The sequence below is a fragment of the Triturus cristatus genome, chromosome 1_2 (assembly GCF_964204655.1).
Source record: "Triturus cristatus chromosome 1_2, aTriCri1.1, whole genome shotgun sequence".
Taxonomy (NCBI): Eukaryota; Metazoa; Chordata; class Amphibia; order Caudata; family Salamandridae; genus Triturus; species Triturus cristatus.
The window spans coordinates 90,075,127-90,096,552 of NC_140580.1; the positions used below are offsets into that span (position 1 = coordinate 90,075,127).

General features: G+C 47.7%; 1 protein-coding gene across 4 annotated transcripts in view; it reads left to right on the forward strand.

Annotated features, from left to right (window-relative positions):
• The window catches only part of FGFR2 (fibroblast growth factor receptor 2), a 115,736-nt gene that overhangs the window by 14,804 nt on the left and 79,506 nt on the right, over positions 1 to 21,426 (forward strand). The window lies entirely within an intron of this gene.

Genomic DNA, 21,426 nt, shown 5'->3' on the forward strand with positions numbered 1-21,426 from the left:
AGCAACGGGGAGATGGCTAGTGGAAAGGAAGATGCAGACTGATTAATGCACTCTGAAAGATTGTGGTACTTCATAAAACTACAAAAATAAAATCAGAAAAGTATTGACCTCGGCAATTATTTTTTCCCCAACCTTAGGACAAACATATGGCGAATTAGAAAAAACATCTTGTCATATTCTAGACCGTAGAATAGGGTGGTATTAAAAGCATACAGCACATATTATGTTATGAGCAACCAGACGCCTGTGAATGTGTCGAACTGCGCAGCCTAACTCAGTGACCACGTTCGTTCTTGTCATGACACTTAACTCAAACTGTGCCTAGCCTGGAGGCAATAACTCTAGTGTGCAGTGCTGCAGCACCTCTGTGCAGGGCATAAGCACTCCTGCAATGGGCATTCACCTTACATGGTTTCAGCCAGGGGTTGGCAAAACCCTTTGAAAAGCTGCAACGTTGCACAAGATCACACAGGGGCGAAATGTCTGCAAAAAAAGTTTGGGCGAGTCACACATAGGTATTGGCCGATGACCAAATGGCAGTCCTGCATATCTCACCAAGGAGGAGAGCCTGCACTTCTGACCAAGTATAGACCAGAGCCAGAAGATGGTGTGGTTTCAGTCCTCTAACTGCACCCATGCTGGATGTGCGCTGCAAGGGGCACACAGACCGGCCAAGGTGGAAGCCACACTCTAGTAAAGCCACTGATGAGGAAGAAGGACGCAGAGGAGGGTTGGTCAATTATACATACTATGGACCGTTTGTTTTAGAATTCATCCCAGTTTTATCTATAACTTGATTCGATGGTTTTCATTCTATCGCCCTTGGAAGATGGAAGGCTAAGTCAGCCCTGCCATAGTGGCTACTTCGGACATGCAGGTTTCACACAGATTTTGAAGTAGATCCTCAACCTCTGACCGCTCCTAGTGATTGCGAATAATCCAATAAGTGTTTCTACTAAAACACCCCTAATAAAGCTGAGCCCCCTTGTAAAAAGTAACTGTGATTAGTTGCACGTGTCCACCAGGGATTCGACTCAGCTTAAAACAGTTCTAGACACGGTGCGCCCACATCGCGCGTGCAGCGCCCACTCACTTCGTAAAAGGCGTCAGATTCGTAGGTCGAAAGCTCCATGTCCGTGCTAGATAAGCGACCATGGCTATTACTGCTTTACCTATGACCCCCAGGCCTGCGCTGAGCCTGGAAAGGTCGAGTCACACGGATGGCCCCAATAGGTGGAGCCACGCCCCCTTCAGCTGTGGTCACATTCTCTGTGCCCCGATTGGTGCGCATGGAACTGCAGGGTGGCGATTGGCCTCGGTGGGCGTTGGCTCCAGAGACGTTTAAGGCTCTGGCCCAGGGCCCCAGCCTTTCAGGGGCCCCTTGATTGATTCCGCTCCGTTCTCCAAACAGTCCTGCTCTGGTGACCATGAATGATTCTTAAACATAGATGATTTAAAATACTTTTTCCTTTAATTAATTTAATACAGGTGATGTACGGGAGTCTATTACAAACAGTGGGCAGAGACATTTTGTGTTTGGGTTGTTCAGCACCATCCATTAAAAAGTTTATTTTCGATCAAAACAGGACCTCACATATGAGAAATGGCAGTGGGTCACAGAGATTATTTGCAATAATATATATGAGCCGCTGCTGTGTTAAATAGTGAACACATATATCACTATGCCTGAATATTAGATGGAAACGCGTTTAGAATGTGCCAAAGAGGGCGTGGGCAAGCTTCCTTTACACCTTAAATCCAAAGCTGTTCCGAACACGGCCCCTAAAATACGTTTGGCCCAGGGCCCCCAAACTTCTTAAATTGTTTGATCCTACAGTTGAGACTGCCCTACAGTGGGGCTGTCGGGTGCAGGGGGCTGCCGCCTCTTGATGGCGCTGTCTGCCCAGGATGGAGGGGGGCCACGGTTTGTCCCTTAAGGCAGTTTTTAAACGAATGGCGGGAATGATGCCCGAGGCAGAGACAGTTCACTTCAGCAGCCAACTGAACGCAACGTATGTGCTCCTTATCAGTGATAAATACGTCCTGGCACCTTTAAGTGCCTAGAAGGGTTCGTCCTCCGCTGTAGTAAGGGGCGTTTGCAGAACACAAACTCTACACGCGTGGAAATGATTGCGTTTTATATTGAGTACCATATCTCTTTAGAAGTAACACAATACACTTAATGTAAGGTGATGCACTACTGCCGCGTAGGAAGGAGCACACATCAAGCCACAGCCGGAGTGGGTGGAAAGTTGTAAAACCGAGTTGGCCAGCGTCGACAACCGTGCGCCTTCCTGACGTACCTTTTAACTTTCTATCCATGTTAATTGGAGCAGCTCAGACCCCGGAGAGAGGTCCCGGGCTCCGGGAGGGGCCGCGCTCTTCCTCACATTACGAAGGCAGGCCCGGAGCCCCTCTTCGGCTGTCACTGTTGGTCCAATAAAAGGTTTACGGGCCCTCTGGGGAGAAAGGATGCGGGGTGGATTTCAGCAGAGCTCGCGCACAGCGCCTTCCTGCACCAGGGACAGATCTCAGGGAGCAGAGCGGGCGGAGGAGGGAGGGGTGCTGCGAACCAGGACCAAGGGGTGGGTAGAGGAGGGAGATGTGCTAGAAACCAGGAACTGAGGATGGTGGGGGGGGGGGGGGGGGTGCTATAAACCAGGAACTGGTGATGGTACGGGAGGGGGATGTGCTATAAACCAGGAACTGGTGATGGTACGGGAGGGGGATGTGCTATAAACCATGAGCTGGTGATGGTAGGGGAGGGGGATGTGCTATGAACTGGGGAAATGATGATGGTAGGGGAGGGGTGTGTGCTTTAAACCAGGAACTAGTGATGGTAGGGGGGTGCTATAAACCATGAGCTGGTGATGGTTGAGGAGGAGATGTGCTGTAAACCAGGGTCAAACAATGAGATGAGGAGGGATATGTGCTAAGAGCCAGGAGCCTGCGATGGGCAGAGAGGCTGGAGGTGTGCTTTAAACCAGAATCCAGAGATGGGAAGAGGCTGGCAATATGCTTCGAAACCAGGAAGTAGCGTTGGGTGAAAGAGAGCGCTGTGCTTCGAAACCAGGAAGTAGCGTTGGGTGAAAGAGAGCGCTGTGCTTCGAAACCAGGAAGTAGCGTTGGGTGAAAGAGAGCGCTGTGCTTCGAAACCAGGAACTAGCGTTGGGTGAAAGAGAGCGCTGTGCTTCCAAACCAGGAACTAGCGTTGGGTGAAAGAGAGCGCTGTGCTTCCAAACCAGGAACTAGCGTTGGGTGAAAGAGAGCGCTGTGCTTCCAAACCAGGAACTAGCGTTGGGTGAAAGAGAGCGCTGTGCTTCCAAACCAGGAACTAGCGTTGGGTGAAAGAGAGCGCTGTGCTTCCAAACCAGGAACTAGCGTTGGGTGAAAGAGAGCGCTGTGCTTCCAAACCAGGAACTAGCGTTGGGTGAAAGAGAGCGCTGTGCTTCCAAACCAGGAAGTAGCGTTGGGTGAAAGAGAGCGCTGTGCTTCGAAACCAGGAAGTAGCGTTGGGTGAATGAGAGCGCTGTGCTTCCAAACCAGGAACTAGCGTTGCGTGAATGAGAGCGCTTTGCTTCCAAACCAGGAACTAGCGTTGCGTGAATGAGAGCGCTTTGCTTTTAAACCAGGGCATGGTTGAACTGTTGCAGAGGTGATGCCCTGAGGGCTTGCAGAAGCTAACTGATAATTGTATTTCTGGCCAGGCAAGCTGGTGCGAACGGGAGTTTTTTAAAAAGCATTGCATGCATATACCACAAAAAATAAAAGAACATATAATATTATATCACCCAAACGTTGCTGCCTTACGCTTGCAGTAATAAGTTTAAATTTAAAACCACTCACCAATGCGTCTGTTTTACTAGCAATGTTTTTAAACACCTACCCTTCCACTTGCACCTGGATGTTATCAGTGTGTTTTATGAAGGGGCAGTGATAAGTGACCACTGAATCCAAGCGCTTGGATCACAGGAAGCTGCGATATTACAATGTCACTTAAAATACACAATTTACAATTTTAAAGTGTAAACTTTAAAAAGGAGTGCAGGCAAAATAAATAGCCGGCATTTAGAGTTATTATGAAATATGTAAAACAAAAAAGCCCACTTTCAAGAGCTGTGCAACTGAAAAGATGTAAACAATGTGCCGACCCTTGCCCCATGCTGTATGCTGTGGTGGGCAGAGTCAAAACGTGAATGACAATTTAGCAGACCAATGGATAAAGCCACCGACAAAAGCGCCTCTTTATGTATGTATATCTTGTATGATGTTTGGGAAGAGCAATGTTCTGGGGAGACAACTAAAGCTGTCTTAAAGGCAAGAGCTAAATTAAAAGTAATACCGCTCTGCACTAAGAGCTGCTAGTGGGCAGAGGGAGGAGAAGCCCTTCTAAACAGGGAATCACTGATGGGCAGAGAAGGGTGATGAGCTTACAAACCAGGAACTAAGGATGGGCAGAGCCGGGCCATGTGCTTACAAACCAGGAACTATGGATGGGCAGAGGAGGGTCATGAGCTTACAAACCAGGAACTAAGGATGGGCAGAGCCGGGCCATGTGCTTACAAACCAGGAACTATGGATGGGCAGAGGGTCATGAGCTTACAAACCAGGAACTATGGATGGGCAGAGGAGGGTCATGAGCTTACAAACCAGGAACTATGGATGGGCAGAGGAGGGTCATGAGCTTACAAACCAGGAACTAAGGATGGGCAGAGCAGGGCCATGTGCTTACAAACCAGAACCTATTGATGGCCAGAGGAGGGTCATGAGCTTACAAACCAGGAACTAAGGATGGGCAGAGCCGGGCCATGTGCTTACAAACTAGGACCAATTGATGGGCAGAGGAGGGTCATGAGCTTACAAACCAGGAACTATGGATGGGCAGAGGAGGGTCATGTGCTTACAAACCAGGAACTATTGATGGGCAGAGGAGGGTCATGAGCTTACAAACCAGGAACTAAGGATGGGCAAAGGAGGGTCATGTGCTTACAAACCAGGAACTATTGATGGGCAGAGGAGGGTCATGAGCTTACAAACCAGGAACTAAGGATGGGCAGAGCCGGGCCAAGTGCTTACAAACTAGGACCAATTGATGGGTAGAGGAGAGCTATGTGCTTACAAACCAGGAACTATTGATGGGCAGAGGAGGGTCATGAGCTTACAAACCAGGAACTATGGATGGGCAGAGGAGGGTCATGTGCTTACAAACCAGGAACTATTGATGGGCAGAGGAGGGTCATGAGCTTACAAACCAGGAACTAAGGATGGGCAGAGCTGGGCCATGTGCTTACAAACTAGGACCAATTGATGGGTAGAGGAGAGCTATGTGCTTACAAACCAGGAACTATTGATGGGCAGAGGTGGGTCATGAGCTTACAAACCAGGACCAATTGATGGGCAGAGGAGGGTCATGAGCTTACAAACCAGGAGCTATGGATGGTCAGAGGAGGGTCATGTGCTTACAAACCAGGAACTATGGATGGTCAGAGTAGGGTCATGTGCTTACACACCAGGAACTATTGATGGGCAGAGCCGGGCCATGTGCCTACAAACTAGGACCAATTGATGGGTAGAGGAGAGCTATGTGCTTACAAACCAGGAACTATTGATGGGCAGAGGTGGGTCATAATCTTACAAACCAGGAACTATGGATGGGCAGAGGAGGGTCATGAGCTTACAAACCAGGACCAATTGATGGGCAGAGGAGGGTAATGAGCTTACAAACCAGGAACTATTGATGGGCAGAGGAGGGTCATGAGTTTACAAATCAGGAACTATTGATGGGTAGAGGAGGGTCCTGTGCTTATTAGCCAGGAAATACGTGTAGACAAAGTTAAGAATGTGCTTGGAAACCAGGAACTGGTAATGGGTAAACGAGGGTGATTTGCTTCCATAAGAAGCATCGCTTGTACGTAAGGGGCAGGCGCTCTAGGGAGAGATAGTCTTGGTTTTGTTATGTGAAATACTTGCCTAGGCGAGGGCTGTGGGATGATCTTACAGGAATAACCTCTCGATATTCACAACTTCCCTCTGAAACAAACATCCATATATATATATGATGATTATTAGCCCTGTATTTTTTTTTTGCCTGCTGTCAACGAAGTTCTGTTTCCAGATACTCAAAATGTAATTTATTGCTTCTTGCAGGAACACAGCGTGCGTATGAAATCCATTTGTGTTAAGAAAGTGTTCTATTGAGGCCTGTGCTGACTCAACCTGTGTCTTGGTGATGCCCACAAAGGCATGCCTGCTTATGAGCAATAATGCAAGCAGCGCCAACTGTGCATGTCCCCTCCAGCAGGGCATGGCGCTGGCAGACCCTGCACTTCACTCATGCCGCCTACCATGGGCACGCCAGGCTGACAGGCCTCAATCTGGGTGCAATGGTAGCTTGTGACAGAGGTCCACCTGACTCCCTTTCATGCGACAGTGCTTCTAGGCCATGGTGATATTTGAGTCATGTGCCTCGAGTCACTGTGACGTAGCAGTGTTTTATTACCCTAGAGAAAACTGCACATTCAAAGCTCTTCCTCTTGTCCTCATCATTGGCTGAAATTATGCTATAAATTACCGGATAGAGATGCCCTGAGGATCATTGGAATATATGTTTTAATAAAAGAATGATGATTTCAGTTGAGAGGCTACCTCAACGCTATCTGGACTGGACCAGTGTGACAGACAAGACGGAGACCCTGCTCCAGTGAGTGTGGCTTGAGATAGCTGCAGGAAGATGGCTGCGGCGGCGGCCATCTTGTTAGGGAGAGTCTCGAGGCCACTTGCTTCCATTACTGGTGCTGTCATCCTTTCCTTAAAAACATGGGGAAGGGTCATTCAAAAGCAATTCTTTGTCATAACATTTGAGCACTTTTTACAAAGAGCACAATTGATGGATGGCTTTCACCAACCACTGATCGGTTTCTGGCATTAACCCATCAGTGGCATTGGAAAAAAACATAAGGAAACAAGATCTGTTCAAGCAAGACATTGTTGATTCCTTAGCACTGAGACAGAGATGTGGAAAATGTTGCCTACACTTTACAAATAATCAGTTAATAAAGGATGCTGACTCTAGTTAGCATCCTTACGGACTCACCTATAGCATGAATGGTTTTAAATTCCCCAACATAACATGGATAGCGTGATATGTAAGCGTTGCAAAACTTTTTGAAAAATAGCACCCTCATAATAGCCGCACATTTACCCGTGGAGAATTTTGCAGCTCTTCCCTTTACATTTGAATCTTTAAATACTACAAGACTGATGTTTTGGTACGGGTTCTTACGTTTTTCGGGAGTGACGTGTCTTCCCCTGAATTTACTAGATCAAGAGGGCGTTGTATTGATAGATGCTCTATTTTAACGTGTAGCTATTGTGCAGTTGCTAGTTTACAAAAGGCTCTTCTGATGGGAGGGGCGGAACGTATCGCCCACCAAGCCACTTCTCACCGGCACAACCTCATACCCACCTGAACTCATTCACACACAAACGTTTGGAGCCAGAAAATAACGCAGACAGGGAGAGAAGAAAGGCACACACCTTTGTTCTGGTTTAAAATAGAATGGAACCAACCATGGGGCATATCATCAAGAGGGGGCGATAATTATCGCTAAGTGCACTTAGTGCTAGGATAATTATCGCCTGCTATCACTGTATTTTAACGCTGAGATAGCACGCTATCAGCGACGCTTATCTCAAAAACGATAAAAATACCAGCGATAGCTACAAAATGTGCAATCATCGCCGGAAAACCAGTGATAATCGCACAAAAAACAGGCGATACCTTGCTGATAGGGCAGGGTGGATTTAGCCATTATATCCACCTTCCATTGGATATAATGGCTAAGTCAACCTGAGAGCAGGCGTAAAGAAAGTAGCGATAACCAAGGTTAGCGCTACTTTTCTTATGGCTATGCTCTTTAGCGTGCAGCTTGTAAATAGGAGAAATGTCGGTTAGCGTCATTTCTCCCGTTACTTTGGGGAGGAACGCCCACTTTGCATCTCATTAGAGATGCAAAGCTGGGCGTTAAGGGAAAGGTTGATGAGGCAAGGATTCACGCGATAGTGTGACCTTGCTAATAGTGCAATACAATTATCGCCGCTTTCCGGCGGAAAACGGCCGATAAAACGGCGATAATTGTCTTGATGATATGCCCCCATATCTTTACAGATTATAGGAAGAGCCGGATTATTGGCCGAGAGCTGCTGAAATCTGCTTTTTTTGATTGCATTTCTCTGTTAACTAAAGGGCACTTGGGCCAATATGGGGCAAGTGGTCTGGGGTTAAGTTGCCCTTGGACACCTGGCCCTGGGCCTGGTTGGTGCACTACCCCCGGATTCACCCTCTGCCACTGGGCAACTTGGACCTTGAAAACCCACTGAGCCTCTTCGTAAGGCAGCAATGCCACGACCAACACCATCCATTGGGCACACCATATCTCGATTCAGTTGGTGCGATCTGGTAACCTCAAGTGGGTATGCGACAAAGACAAGTTATCAAAAATCATTTAAGAGAGATAGGTAAAAGAAGTGGTGGAGCAGGTTACTTGGGCCCTTAAAACATTAAAGCATGGTCCAGGTGAAGACGTCTGTTCACTGATAGGGTGCGAGCCCTCCATAACGGGAGATATAATGGCGGGGCTCTCCACCCCTAAACAGTTCACTCCAGTCTGGAGCCCACCCACTGGGTACATTTGGATGTCTCCTCTGGTGGGTATCTGACAGAGAGCCATCCTTTTTTTTGTTCAACTGGAACATGAAGGTGACTTGAAGAAGATCACACAATAGAACAGATGGGAGCCGCCACACTGGCCATTTCTTGTCTAGTTTTGACATGCAGGGTTTTAAGCTCTCATTGTGGTATTGCTCCCCTTCTGAAGGGTTCACAGAGCACTAAAAGTGCAGTAAACATCAGCGGATAAAATTAACGAGTGTCAGTGCTCCCAAGCATACGGAATGTGGCGACTTCTATGAAAACAATGATGAAGGAATGTTGGCGGGAGCGCGGGGTTCTGGGGCGCGTTCCCAGGCTCCATGGCGGCAGGGGCTTGGCACTGACCAGAAGTTGGCGAGTTAGAGTAGGGTGTAGACGAGTAGTGTGTGGTCATAAGAAGGCAGGGGGAGGGGTGGCACCCTAAGCTTTTAGCAGAATCTGGCAGTTGGCATTTGCCCCCATGCTCACCCGTCCTCTCATGCTCGCCTCTTGAGTTCTGATGTGATGTGCAACCCCCGGAGCCTTCTGCGGCGGTCTTTGCAATGGTAGCTCAGGTAGCTAGAATGGATCAGTGAAGGCCACGAGTATAAGAAAAACATGGCCACCTCCGCGCCAGACCTCAGCTCTGTGCCAAGCGTGGATCCAGCTAGCAGAAAACACAATAATAAAGGGACATTTTTGGCGCTCAGCATTCCGCTCTGCAAAGTCAATGGTGCTTGGAGACATTGTGATTGTTTAATGGTTGATGGTGGTGTACACTTTTTAAAAAAAAAAACATTCCAATTCCTTGCTACGGATGCTTTACGTCTGCCTGATTTCCCATGCTCCTTTTCTAGCTATGTCCATATTTACACCTTTGTAACAGAAAGTGACATCACATCAAAACAGTACGTTTATTTAGCCTGTTAATTCCATGCAACACTAAATGTATAAAATAACAGTTTGGACTTTTGGTTGGGTGGAATGTAAAAGAAAAAGCAGCAATTTATTGTATACTTTTGGTGCATCGACAAATCTATAGAGTGTACTTCCGGTCTTTGTCTGATGTCACTTCCTCCTTTAAAGATCGAAGACAGTCCACAAAGTGAAGGAAAGCATAGTTAAGAAAAATCATTACAAATAAGAAACCTGAAAAGTCTTGATTGGCAAACCTAGCAGAAGGGAAAACATTCTCTTGAATGTAGAAGTCAAAGCATATGGCCGCCTTGAGCACATGGGGACCAAGCATAGGGTGCCTCATGGTTTACATAGTAATGTTTGGGTGATTCTTAGGGGCTATATGTAGACTCCTGGGTACTCTCTGCGCACTGGGCACTTTCCGTGGTAGTAGGCCCCTGTGCACATATTAAGCAGAATGTGTACTCTGTGTGTGGTTGTAAACTCCTAGATAGTCTGTATCCAGGTGAAGCAATATATGCCGCTCTGTACTTCTGTATACATTTTGGCAGGTAGGGTGCTGTTCATGGCAGAAGACCTTTAAGTACCCTCGGTGCTCTTTGGGTTTTGTAATTGTTTATAGGCCCAATGGATTCTCTATACAAATGTGGTCCTGTATGTGTTTGTGGGCTACTTGTATGCCATGACCAGTCTGGCACTAAGTGACTGTATACCTCAATACAAGCTGGGTAGCATATTTCATAATATGCCCTTATTTGCTTTTTATGCAGAAATGGCACAAATGTGTGTTGCCTTTGAATTGACTTGTGGAATTTCTGTGCTTTTTCATCTATTGCTAGCACTCGAGCCCAAACATTTGCACCCATAGTTCCAGGTGCCAAAGCTGGATGGCACGGTGCGGTTTTACGTTGGCGATGTGAGATGGTCTGTGCTGTTCCTTGATGCTCAAGAAGCCGTAGGTCCAGACTGTTGGCTGATGTAGAGTCCAGCATCAAGTGCCACCTCGCCCTGAATCCTTTATGACCATGTTTGCTGGGATGTCTAGGTCATTTAACAATCCAGAAGCTTCCTCTAGTCCAGCAAACCTAAGCAGCTCAAAGTGGCATCAAATGATAAAGTAAGCGGCAGCATTCCTGATGCCCACACACAACAGAGCACACCAATGCATGCACTGAATGTGCGTGCCGTGTAGAAATGCAACGGATGGACCAAACCACTATCACTTAGAAGATGTGTGTGGCAAAAGCTCTCAGCTCACTCATTTGGTGGTTAACGAAGATCAGTGTCTGAGATTCTGCTGCAAAACTATCTGGTGCTTTGCAGATCGCCAGGGATACATTCGCTCTGATGGCAGACGAGCCCTGGACAGATCTGCGGCTTTTTCACATATATTCGCTCTTTTGCTTAAAACTCTGTGATAGTTGTGGTATCCACCATAGAAAGAGGCATTTCCCAATTGAAGCCCATGTCTTCCACCAAGGCTCCCCGCTCTAAGTCTTCACCCTGGACCTTCTCGCCATTGCACGGAGTCCAGATTTATAGGGAACATTACTGTGTTAAAGGAACTGGGGTTGTCACTTGAGGGTTCCGTGAAAGTTCTCCACTTCATGGCAGCCTACACACAAGAAAGAGGCTTCAGAATGAAGGCTCATTGGGCCTGGCCTCCACTCTCACTGAGTGCGTTTGATACCCTGGTGTCCAGTGTGTAAAGAGCGTGCTGCTGTGGGATGTCCTGGGGCTCAGTCCATGTGGGTTCAGTGGTGCTGGAGCAATGTTCAGATGGGGGTGCTGGCCAGGGGCTTCGGCGCTAAAATGATAGTGATTGTAAATAAATCCTGCTGTCAGTGAACAAGTAAGCGCAGCAGAGAAGCAGCACACTTTAAAGTGGAGCTAAAGGGAGGGAAGGCGGTGGGGGAGCTATCAGCCTGAGACACTTCTTGTGAAAATGAGGTTTAATGTGCATTATAATGCGGTATTTTTAAACTGATCGATACATTGTGTCAACTTTTATTAAAAAAGGGGTTATACCATTAATAAGTCAAAGTGGTTTTAGTCATACATGCATACAAGGGTACAACAAACGTGCATTGGTTTGTTGCCCTCACCCTACTTTGAAACTTGACTGCCTCCAGATTTCACAATTAAAAGGCTCAAATTAGTCTATTTTACATATTTGTAAACTTTAAAACTGAACTATTTTTGCATTGGTGCCTTCATTGCCTCATTCTTTCCCCCTGCATCGGATCCAATCACAAGTGTGACAGAGATTTGTTAGCAAACGCCATCTCCACGAGCCATATAATGTAAAGTCTCATATGTTACACGCTGTCCCCTGGGATCTCCTTAATTTCCACTGACCTCTCTGTGCCTTTGCACAAGCTGCCAGTGCTGCTTGGAAGAAACATATAGAAAGACCTCATTGCTGTCCATGACCTTTGTGAACTGCCTCCTGGTCTGGGGTGCCGCAGCATCTGCAGGACAGCTACAAGCAGCTCCCCTATCAGGGGGCGACCATTTAAGCCTTTTCTTCTCCTCCACCTCGTCCTTGGCGTTCACGTGCTCTCCTCCACTTCCCGTCACCACTTTCCTCTCCACTCCGATTTGGCTCCACATTCTCTCTCTCCCATCCCTCCCCTTGGCTTCCACCCTGTTCCTTCCTTTGGGCGCCGCCTTGGTACTTCCCTTGCTCTCCATCCCGCCTGGCTGCTTGCTCTCTACCACGACCTCCTCTGGCTCCCCATGGCCTTCCATTGGCATCCACCTAAGCCCTCCTACCGGCCTACAGCCGATCCCACCATGCACCTATTCTCCGCTTCAACCCTCCTGGTAGTCTGCGTCCCTTCCACTGGCCACTGATGCCCTGTGGCCCCTATCGCTGAAGTGTGCATTTGACATTGCAAGGCTCTTGTCCCAAGGCTGCCAACATGAAGAACAACCTCGAGGGCGCAAGGCGGGGCGGGGCCTGGAAGGGTGCTGGGCCTCGTGCCAATAAGTGCCTATAGGGAACTTTTGAACCTTACCCTGTCCCCAAGCCCCCTCCTCCCCAAAAAAAAGGTTACTGAGGCCGATGTTGTGGGGTGCTTTTTCACCCCTTAATTGACATCGGCCGTTCAAAGCCTCGAAAACGAACTAAAAAACACTATTTACAGTAGTTTTCGGCTTGTTTTCCCTGCCACCGTGTGATATCAGCCCCTCACCGGGAGACCGTGTGATGGTAGCCGATGCCACACGATGACTCCCTGTGAGTTGGCAGGTATGCTATCCTTCCACGTTTTGTGCCTTGCCTAGGGAACGCTCCCTGCCAGCAGATCCCTGCCAAGCCCTGTGTACACGAGCGCTCCTGGTTCAGGACCTCCTGCAGGATGTGCACGTGCACGGCTCCGGAAGGGAGGGAGGGAGCAAGCTGTCTGTATCCTTGTGCCTGCTCGACTGTGCAGCCCAAGGAATTAGACATTATGTCCTCGCTTTTATGTTTCACCAAACTGTGTGACTCTGAGCAAATTGCCTAAAGCAGCCAAATGGTGTCACCACAGGGTATATGCTAAATTCATTTGAGTCAAAGCGCCTTACTTCATTCCTCACAGCGGATGGGCTATAACAAAAACAGAACACGTGTAGTACAAATTACGTCTCTTTTCAAGGTCTGCCATGTTTATTTATTCATGTAAAAAATATTAAACTTGGCACTTCTCCTCGAACACTGCTGATTTCTTATGATTGATTATACAACTGGTCAGTGTTGTAACTTTGAGGTGGGTGTTTGGGGGTGTTACACCCCCTCTAAAAATGTATTCTGTAGTAAATAGTTGGGTACCAGTGTTCTCAGTCGGGTATGGTGAGCTATTTGTCGGATTTCACCCTGGATTTTTACATGTCCACACTGACAAAAGCCCACACACTCTCTGGTCTCTGCCATAAAACTTGCTTAGTTTGAAAACTATTGTGTAAGGACCCCAACAATGCACACTCCTCTCTCTTTCCATTGCCTCTTAGGCCCCCCTTGTGTCCTGCTTCTCATAATGTATTTTAACAAGATATGCCAGTGTGATTGTTGGGAAATCTGAAGCTCACATCCCCTAAATCTTACTGACCAACTTGCGCCCCCGCTACTGGTTTTGGTAGAAGTAAAAAGCCTGTTTAAAAAATTGTTTTCATTCATAAATACTGGCAAGCAGCCAGGATGAGGAATTGCCACAATACTTTCCAAAGAAATGTGGCAAACCGCAATTCTTTCCTAAAACAACTGTACAATTTAAATGAAAATGGCATTTTGACCTAGCTGAAACAGAGTCTGAATACCGTAGAATTTGTTTTAATAACAAGATTAAAAGAAATAACTTTATCAATGCTTGGTGATGCTTTTCTTTATTACAGTTTGGGTGGTGGGGGCCAGGCAACTTGAGCTATTGACAAATTTGGCGTGCCCCCATTTTTGAAAGTTTAAAGTACACATTAATATTGTTTAGCATCACAAAGCTGAAGTATATTTGTAGAAACACTCTTTTAGTTGTTTTTACTTTTTTTGTCTAATATTTCCAGAAAGAAAGTGCATAGTACTCTGATCAATTTTAATGTCTTTACCCACCTTCATTTATTCTTTAATTTTCTGTTTTATCTTACAACTTTATTTTCACTTTTGCCTATTTTTCAGTTTTTGTGTGTTTTCTATTCTCCTATCTTTACTCTTCTGTTTTTCTTTCTGGTTTAGTTTTTTTTTTCTCTGCTTTACTCTTCTGGTTTTATGATGTATTTCTCTACCTCTGAGTTTATACTTCTGCTTAACTTCCTTGGTTTTCTAACTTGTATTCTTTACTCCAGCCTTCCCTCATTTTCGTCTCTTCGTTTTCTATTCTGTACTGTACTACTGGCTATTCTTTTCTGCTTTCTTGTCTTTGTTTACTATTGTTTGTGTGCGATTATTTTTTCTTTTGCTTTCTTTCCCATGTTTCTTCGGGATTTTCTTCTCTGTTCCATTTCCCTCCTTCTTTTATTATATTTTCATGATAAATCTAATATTTGTTTCCTAGCCTTTTCTCACGTGAAGGTTTTTTTTGTATAAACACAGTCTTGGTAGCTGTCAACTTTATTTGCTGAGTATCCCTGTACGCAATGCCTTAAAAGTGGATAGCCACACCCACAGCCCTATGAACGCACACTTAGAAAGTTACACCAGACGAATCTGATCAAAAGTTTTTACCAGGAAACAGAGTAAACAGCTCGAGGCGGAGAAGAGATGTGCTCTAATTGGAATCGTGAAAAACTTTTGATTCGTTGCCCACAGAAGACGTGCAAAGGAACATTGTGTCCTGGGCGGGATGTTGCATCTGGAGTAATGTTCCCAGTTCTGGATGCCACATCTAGAGCCCCGTGTCCAGGTGCTGTGGCCTCATCTGGACACTGGGTCCAGTTGTTGAGGCTACCAATGCTTATTTGTAAAAGACTGAGTGCTGGGACGCATTGTTTTGCTCAGGAGCCTGCAGCAGGTGCTTTCGAATGTCTTTAGTGCTGAATACCAGGGCTGTGTAGTCTTGATCCCACCTCATGTCTCTTTAACCCACCAGCACACACACACTCCCTGACCCTTTCCCTCACTCTTTCAGGCTCTTTTTCATCTCTGCTCTCTTTCTTTGTCTCTGTTGTTATATCTTCCTCTTCCTCGTTCTTTCACCCCTTTGTGTTTGACTTCTTCTTGCTCTGGGTCAAAGTCTGATGAGGAAAAATAAGCGCCGGGCAGCAAGAAAAGGGTTCGGTGGGACCCATCTGCAACCTCCAGCTCAAAGTAAGGACTGGAGGTTACATTTGGAGCACCGTGCCCAGGTGTGTGAGCCTTCACTGGAGGACTGTCTGTCTGGACGTGCTATCTGGGGGATTGTTTGCAGTTCTGGAGGCTACATCTAGAACATTGGGTCCAGATGTGGAGGCCACATCTGGAGCATTTTGTTCAGATATTAAGGTTGCATCTGCAAAAAGACGGAGGCAGAAGCATTCTACCAACATGGTTCTTTGCGCATCCATTATGTGGAGCCCAATAAATTATACATGTACACTTACATATGAATGTGGGGGTGATGTGTGGGGGTAGGAGAAGGACATCAACATCCCCATAAAGATGCAAACGTTTGTTTCCCAACAGCGATAGGGTATTGGATTGCGTTGCAGTAACATTTGCAAAGGGATTTCCTTTGGCCAACAATGTCCCGAAGCAGTGTCGGCATGGTCTAGTAAGTGGCTGCTCCCTCTGCTATGAATGGTTGGAAGATAAGATGTGGTCTATGAATATGTTGGTGTCGATGCTGTTGTGCATGAGTTCCGCAAGTGTGTTGCAAGTAAGGAGCAGGGAATTATTGGTACCAGTAAGGTGCAAAAGATTGTGGGAGGCAGGATTGTAATTTGCAAACCTGTCCCTCTCAAAACCTGAGTCCAGTTCAAATCCAGTGTTAGGGAACAGTTTTAGGGGTTTGCTTATTAGCCTCATCTTCGGAAGTGTGTTGCAGACCTTGCATGTTTTGACAGAAACATGCAGACCGTATACTGTAGTAAGCCAGGTAGGTCCTGTCCCTTAGATCACAGTGCGGACAACGCAGAGAGCCTTGTTTTTGGAGCTGGTGACCAGTGCAGGGCCTTGAGGGCAGGGTGATGTGCCCCGGGAGCCCATGGACAGAGTACTAGGAGGCTTTGAACCCAGGGGGTAGCCTGGGTGAATAAAGACGGGGCATAGCATCTTAATGGTGTTTGCTTCTAAGGAGGAAGCCCAGTCTCCTCACACCTCAAGGCGCTACGGTCATTGGCATGATCCGAAGAGAGCATCTCTGGTCCTGAGGCGCTGGGCTCTGGGTGCCTCGGTGGCATCTGATGCCACTGGCTGACAGAGCTGGTGAAGGCAAACACTGCAGATGAAGTCAATGCGGGGCAGAGAGTTGCCTCTCACTTCATGATGATGATTTTATGATTTTATTACTTGTGTAGCGCGGTACACAGCACACATGGCTTCTTGGCACTGAGGCACAAGTTGCAAATTAAACAGACGCCGACTGAACCAACACTACCCTGAAGCCGCAGAACAGGTAATATTTGAGGACAGGGTTTTAATGAAACCAATTGGATTAACAAACCCGACGGTTGCCATTTGTTTAAAATAAAAAGACAAAAGCTCAGAACTGGAAACGTCCGATAAGTGAGTACATGGCGCCAGGTGGCGCCTCTGCTTGCGGCAGAGACACGGTGAACACGTCAGGAGAGAAAAAGTTGCAAACCATGAGCGGGCAGTCACATTTGGTCATCATTTATTGCTTTCTGCTGTCTCTTATTCTCATGTTCTCCTCTTACTGTTTCTCTACTCGTCCCCATCTCCTTGTTTGTCTCGTTTTCTCTGCCTCTGGTTTCTCTTCTCTTCCCTCCTCCTCATCACTCCCACTTCACGCTGGTGTGTCTTTCTTCCTCTGCCTGTTTGCCGCCCTAATTCTCACTCTCATTCCCCATTATTCCCACGCTCTTCCTCTTTTAACCCTCCTCGCCTCCCATAATAGGTATTTCCCTGTCTCTCTCCCTGTCTCGCTCTTTTCTCTGCCTTACCCCTTGTAGGTCTCCCCCTCCTCTCTCGAGCGCCCGTCCGTATCAGTGCCACTACTCACCCTCACTTGCTGCATCTTTCTGCCCTCCAGATTCTATCACTCTTTCGCTCCCACCCCTGCTTCTTTTTCCTCTAGCTAAACAGCCCATTTCTCCCTCCCTCTCTCATTCTATCATTTGAATCCCTAACCACGCTTCCTTCCCCGTCCCTCCCTCGCCTCCAGTTTTCCTTCTGCTCCTCCCTCATATCAGGCCCCTGTTGTTCAGGGCGTTTCCTCTCACTTTTGATCCTCTTCTTACCCCTGCTTCCCCACAGCTCCTGTCTGGTTTTCCTTCCCTGTCTCCCTCACACCTAGAAGGTCCTAGCTATTTCCTTCCCAAGCAAACCCTGCCCAGTGATTTTGCCCTAGTCTCTCGTTCACTCCTCCCTTCTCTCCGTTCGACCTTTCGGACATCTCCCTCTCACCCCCTCCTCTCCGTTTCAGCCCTGCCTGGACGTCACTTACAAGGTAACCTCCTGCCCTGGATGGGGTGTTCGCTCTTCCTCCCCTCATCACATCTCAGTCCCCTCTCTACAGGGGCGCTAGTAAAGCCCTGCAGCCAGAGATGCTTCAAAGCAGGCAGAAAGGGGGAGACTGCTCAGGGCCCCCCACCTTCCAGGGGGTCCCCACCCCTCTCTGCACACTCTCTCTCACGACCTGACCCCGTCTCTCTCCAACTCTCTGCCTCCCAATCTGTCTGTCTCCACCTGCTCTGATTCCACCCTACCTCCCTGTTTGCCTACCTCTCGGCTTCATTTCACACTTTGGGCCTCAGTTACTATGTTTTGACGCGCAGCAGCGCAGCAAGCCTTTCTGCTGCGCTGGCGTCGTCAAAATGAATGCGCTGTATCTACAAGATACAGCGCATTCCTGTCCTCCCCTGCGCACAATGGGCTGCCATGCCCCAACGCAGACACCCTTGCACCATCGTGCAAAGGTGTCTGTGTTGAAAGGGGTGATTGTTTTTGTGCAGAAAGGGCCTTCCTGCACAAAAACAATCGCAAGCGGTGTTACCCTCTTTCTATGTGAGCTGCAGAATGCAGCACACACAGAAAATGGAAAAAGAGGTGAAATAAAGGTATTTCTCCTCGTTGCACTACTTCTACGCCTCCCGTAAGATTCTGACGCATTCCCTGGTTTACAACACTTTGTAAATCTGGGAATCTGTCAGGTTCCCTGGATGGTGCATGGGACGACCCACAACAACACCCATGGAATGCCCCTTTCACAGAGAAAAATGTGTGAAAGGGGGCCATATTTACAAGGCCATGAAAAGCCACTCAGGGGGACTTTATGTGGCCTTGTAAATATGGGCAGGCACACGTTGCCGCCAGTGCATCAAAAACATTGACACTCTGGTGGCGCACTGAGCTTGTAAATAAGCCCCTGTATCTCATAAGTCACTACCTCTCTCTCATCCTAAATCTATCTGGCTCACCTTTCCCTCTCTTTCTGCCTTCCAGCTCTCTCTTTACCTCACCCTCTCACTCTGTCCCAACTTCACCTCCCTTTCTCTCCCTCACCTCCTTCCTCTCTCCACACATCTCTTTTTACCCATCACCCCTTCTCTCTGCCTTCCTACTCCCAATACTTGACCTCTGCTCATTTTTGCCCCTCTTTCTACCCCACTACTCTCTCTCTCTTGCATCCCATTCATGCTTCTCTTTCCTAGTACCTCTAACTCACCTTCTTCCTACCTTACCTCTCTCACTACATCACCCCTCAGTGGCCCCCTTCCGCCCTACTTTGGTCTCTCTCTAGAACCGTACATCTACCTTCCTTTCTTTCTGTACCCACCTCTTCTTCTGCCTCTCTTGCTGGCCCCGGCTGTGGCCCTATCTGGCCTATGTCACTGCTGCCTCCCTTCCACTGTACCTCACCCTCCTCTTTACCCCTCTGTCCTCTACCTGACTCCGCCTCCTCTCTTTGGCCAAAGCCTCGCCAGAGATGTGCACACGAAGGGACAGGAGAAGAGACCCAAGGAGAGAACAACCAGATGTCATGCTTGGGGGGGAAGGGGGAGTTCCAAGCGCTGACCTTGACTGTCAGTGTTGGTGCAGGAGTGCACTTGTGAAAGGGGATTTATTTGTCATTACGAATACCCGCAAATGAGAGATGCACGTTTAAGGGCTATTTCCATATGTCCTATTTTATTGCTGTACCCACAGAACATCCACAAGGCGCTCCATGGCACCTCTTTTGTAAAATGTGTTTGTTGCAAAACAGAAAGCTCTACATAAATGAGCAAAAATAAATGGTTTTACTCCTAGTTTGGGAAGCTTTACTCTTGTACCATGGGGCTGGAGGAGGCCAGCCGCTGGAGCTTTCGGCAATATTTGCTTGCCCCCATTTTGGACATTTTAATGTATAAATATTGTTTATCATCACAAGGGCTTGAATTAGCAGGAAATGGGCATGATTTCTATGTTTTCCTGGACATGGGCCCATAAAAGATGCCTTGCAGGAGCCCCCTATATTCTTAAAATGGTAGTGTCTGCAGCCAGGGAAGTGCTGGGGGCTGGGCGTGTGGGGAGGGGTGGCGTTTTCAATCTATGTATGAATACCTGTGAGCCATGGGTATCTTGGGGGCTCTCATCCCATTCTTTAGGGAGGGGGGCATCATTTTACATTACGCTGCTACCATTCTCTACTTCTTCCCCCTCGCATGTTTCTTCTCTCTTCCTCTGTCCTTCTCTCCACTTTCTTCTGCTCTACTTCACACATCTCCACTCTCTTCCCTCCTCTGCTCCTCAGATCTCTGTCGCCCCTCTGCCCCCTCATACCCTGCAGCTCAGCCCACTGCATTAAATGAAACCCAGGCACTGGGTGCTGCTCCTCTGCCCTCCTTCCCTCTCTCCTCTCTATCTCTCCCTCTCTGCTGGCCCCTCACACCTCTTTCCCTTCACTCTTTCTCTGTCTCGCCTTCCCTCCCAGATATGCTACATCTCTAACCTCCTCCTTCTGTTCCTCTCATTCCCTCTCTCCTGCCCTCACATCTCTTCTCGCAGAGCACTCCTTCCAAAGTAAACCCTCTGCCCGCAGCCCGCTCTGCCCATATTTCGCTCTATGACACACATTATTCAGGTTTTGGTTTTTCCAGGCGGAGGTGCGAGGCAGGAATTACAGGCCCAGCTGCAAAAACACAAAGTAGTGGAACATTTTCTGTTTTCCCTTCGAACAATCCCCCCTCACAGACTCTGGTCGCCATAAAGTGTCGAGGGATGCCCACGAGCGTCTGAGAAAAAGTGGGCCTTGACATGGCACCCTGAGCAAGGGTGAGTACCGGGATGGTACCCTGGGCGACATCCGGCCCAACCTCACGCTGTGTGAGAGGTGGAACCAACATGGTCTTCCTCTGTAGTAGCGGGCACCAGTGTCCCACCCTACATCATTCACGGAGGCATGAGCGGGTACAAGCCACCCACCCTTGCTACCAGTGGGTGCAATCTTGGAACCTGAGATTAGAACTGGCACCAGCATCAGCCCAAACAGTGCTTCCTGGTGAAAGTGGGTACCAACATCACGCCATGTCTGAGAGAAGGCGCACCATCATGCCTTGTGTGAGAACGAGCACCAAAAGGGCATTCCTAGGTAACGGCGGGCACCAACATCATGCCCAGTGTGAGAACGGGCACCAACATCACTAATGACAGTGTGAGAAGGAGCACATTAGGAACCCTGTGCCAGCTAGAATAGGAAACACTTCACACTGTGAACTCCTGGGCAAACACCATAGGGAAGGGCTATAGCAGGGCTCTCCAGCCTTTTCTGGTACAAGAGCTCCTTATGTTCAGTGAAAATCGTCCTGAGCTACTAATGTCACCAGTGGTGTAATAGTGATTACATCAGACACGATTACATTAGTGTCCACCTTATACAAGATCACCAGCCGTGATCACCTCAGTGCATCAAGCAAAGCCTTTGCACGGGTAACACTTAACAACCCTGGCAGCATTGCCCCTGGTGCCAGGACATTATTAGAAATAAGCCCCCCAGTGCCACACGATTTATCATTCAAATATTAACTTTAAATATATTTTGGAAATGCAACCATTTTTATCAAAAGATCAGCTTATCAGTTCTGGAAAAAAAAACATTTTTGTCTTGAGTGCACAATTTCAATTTGGTGTAAATATATATGTATAAATTCAGCCCAGCAAAAGGTTCTGATTTGTAGGCTGGACTGCTAACGAGCTGCTCGTTGGAGAA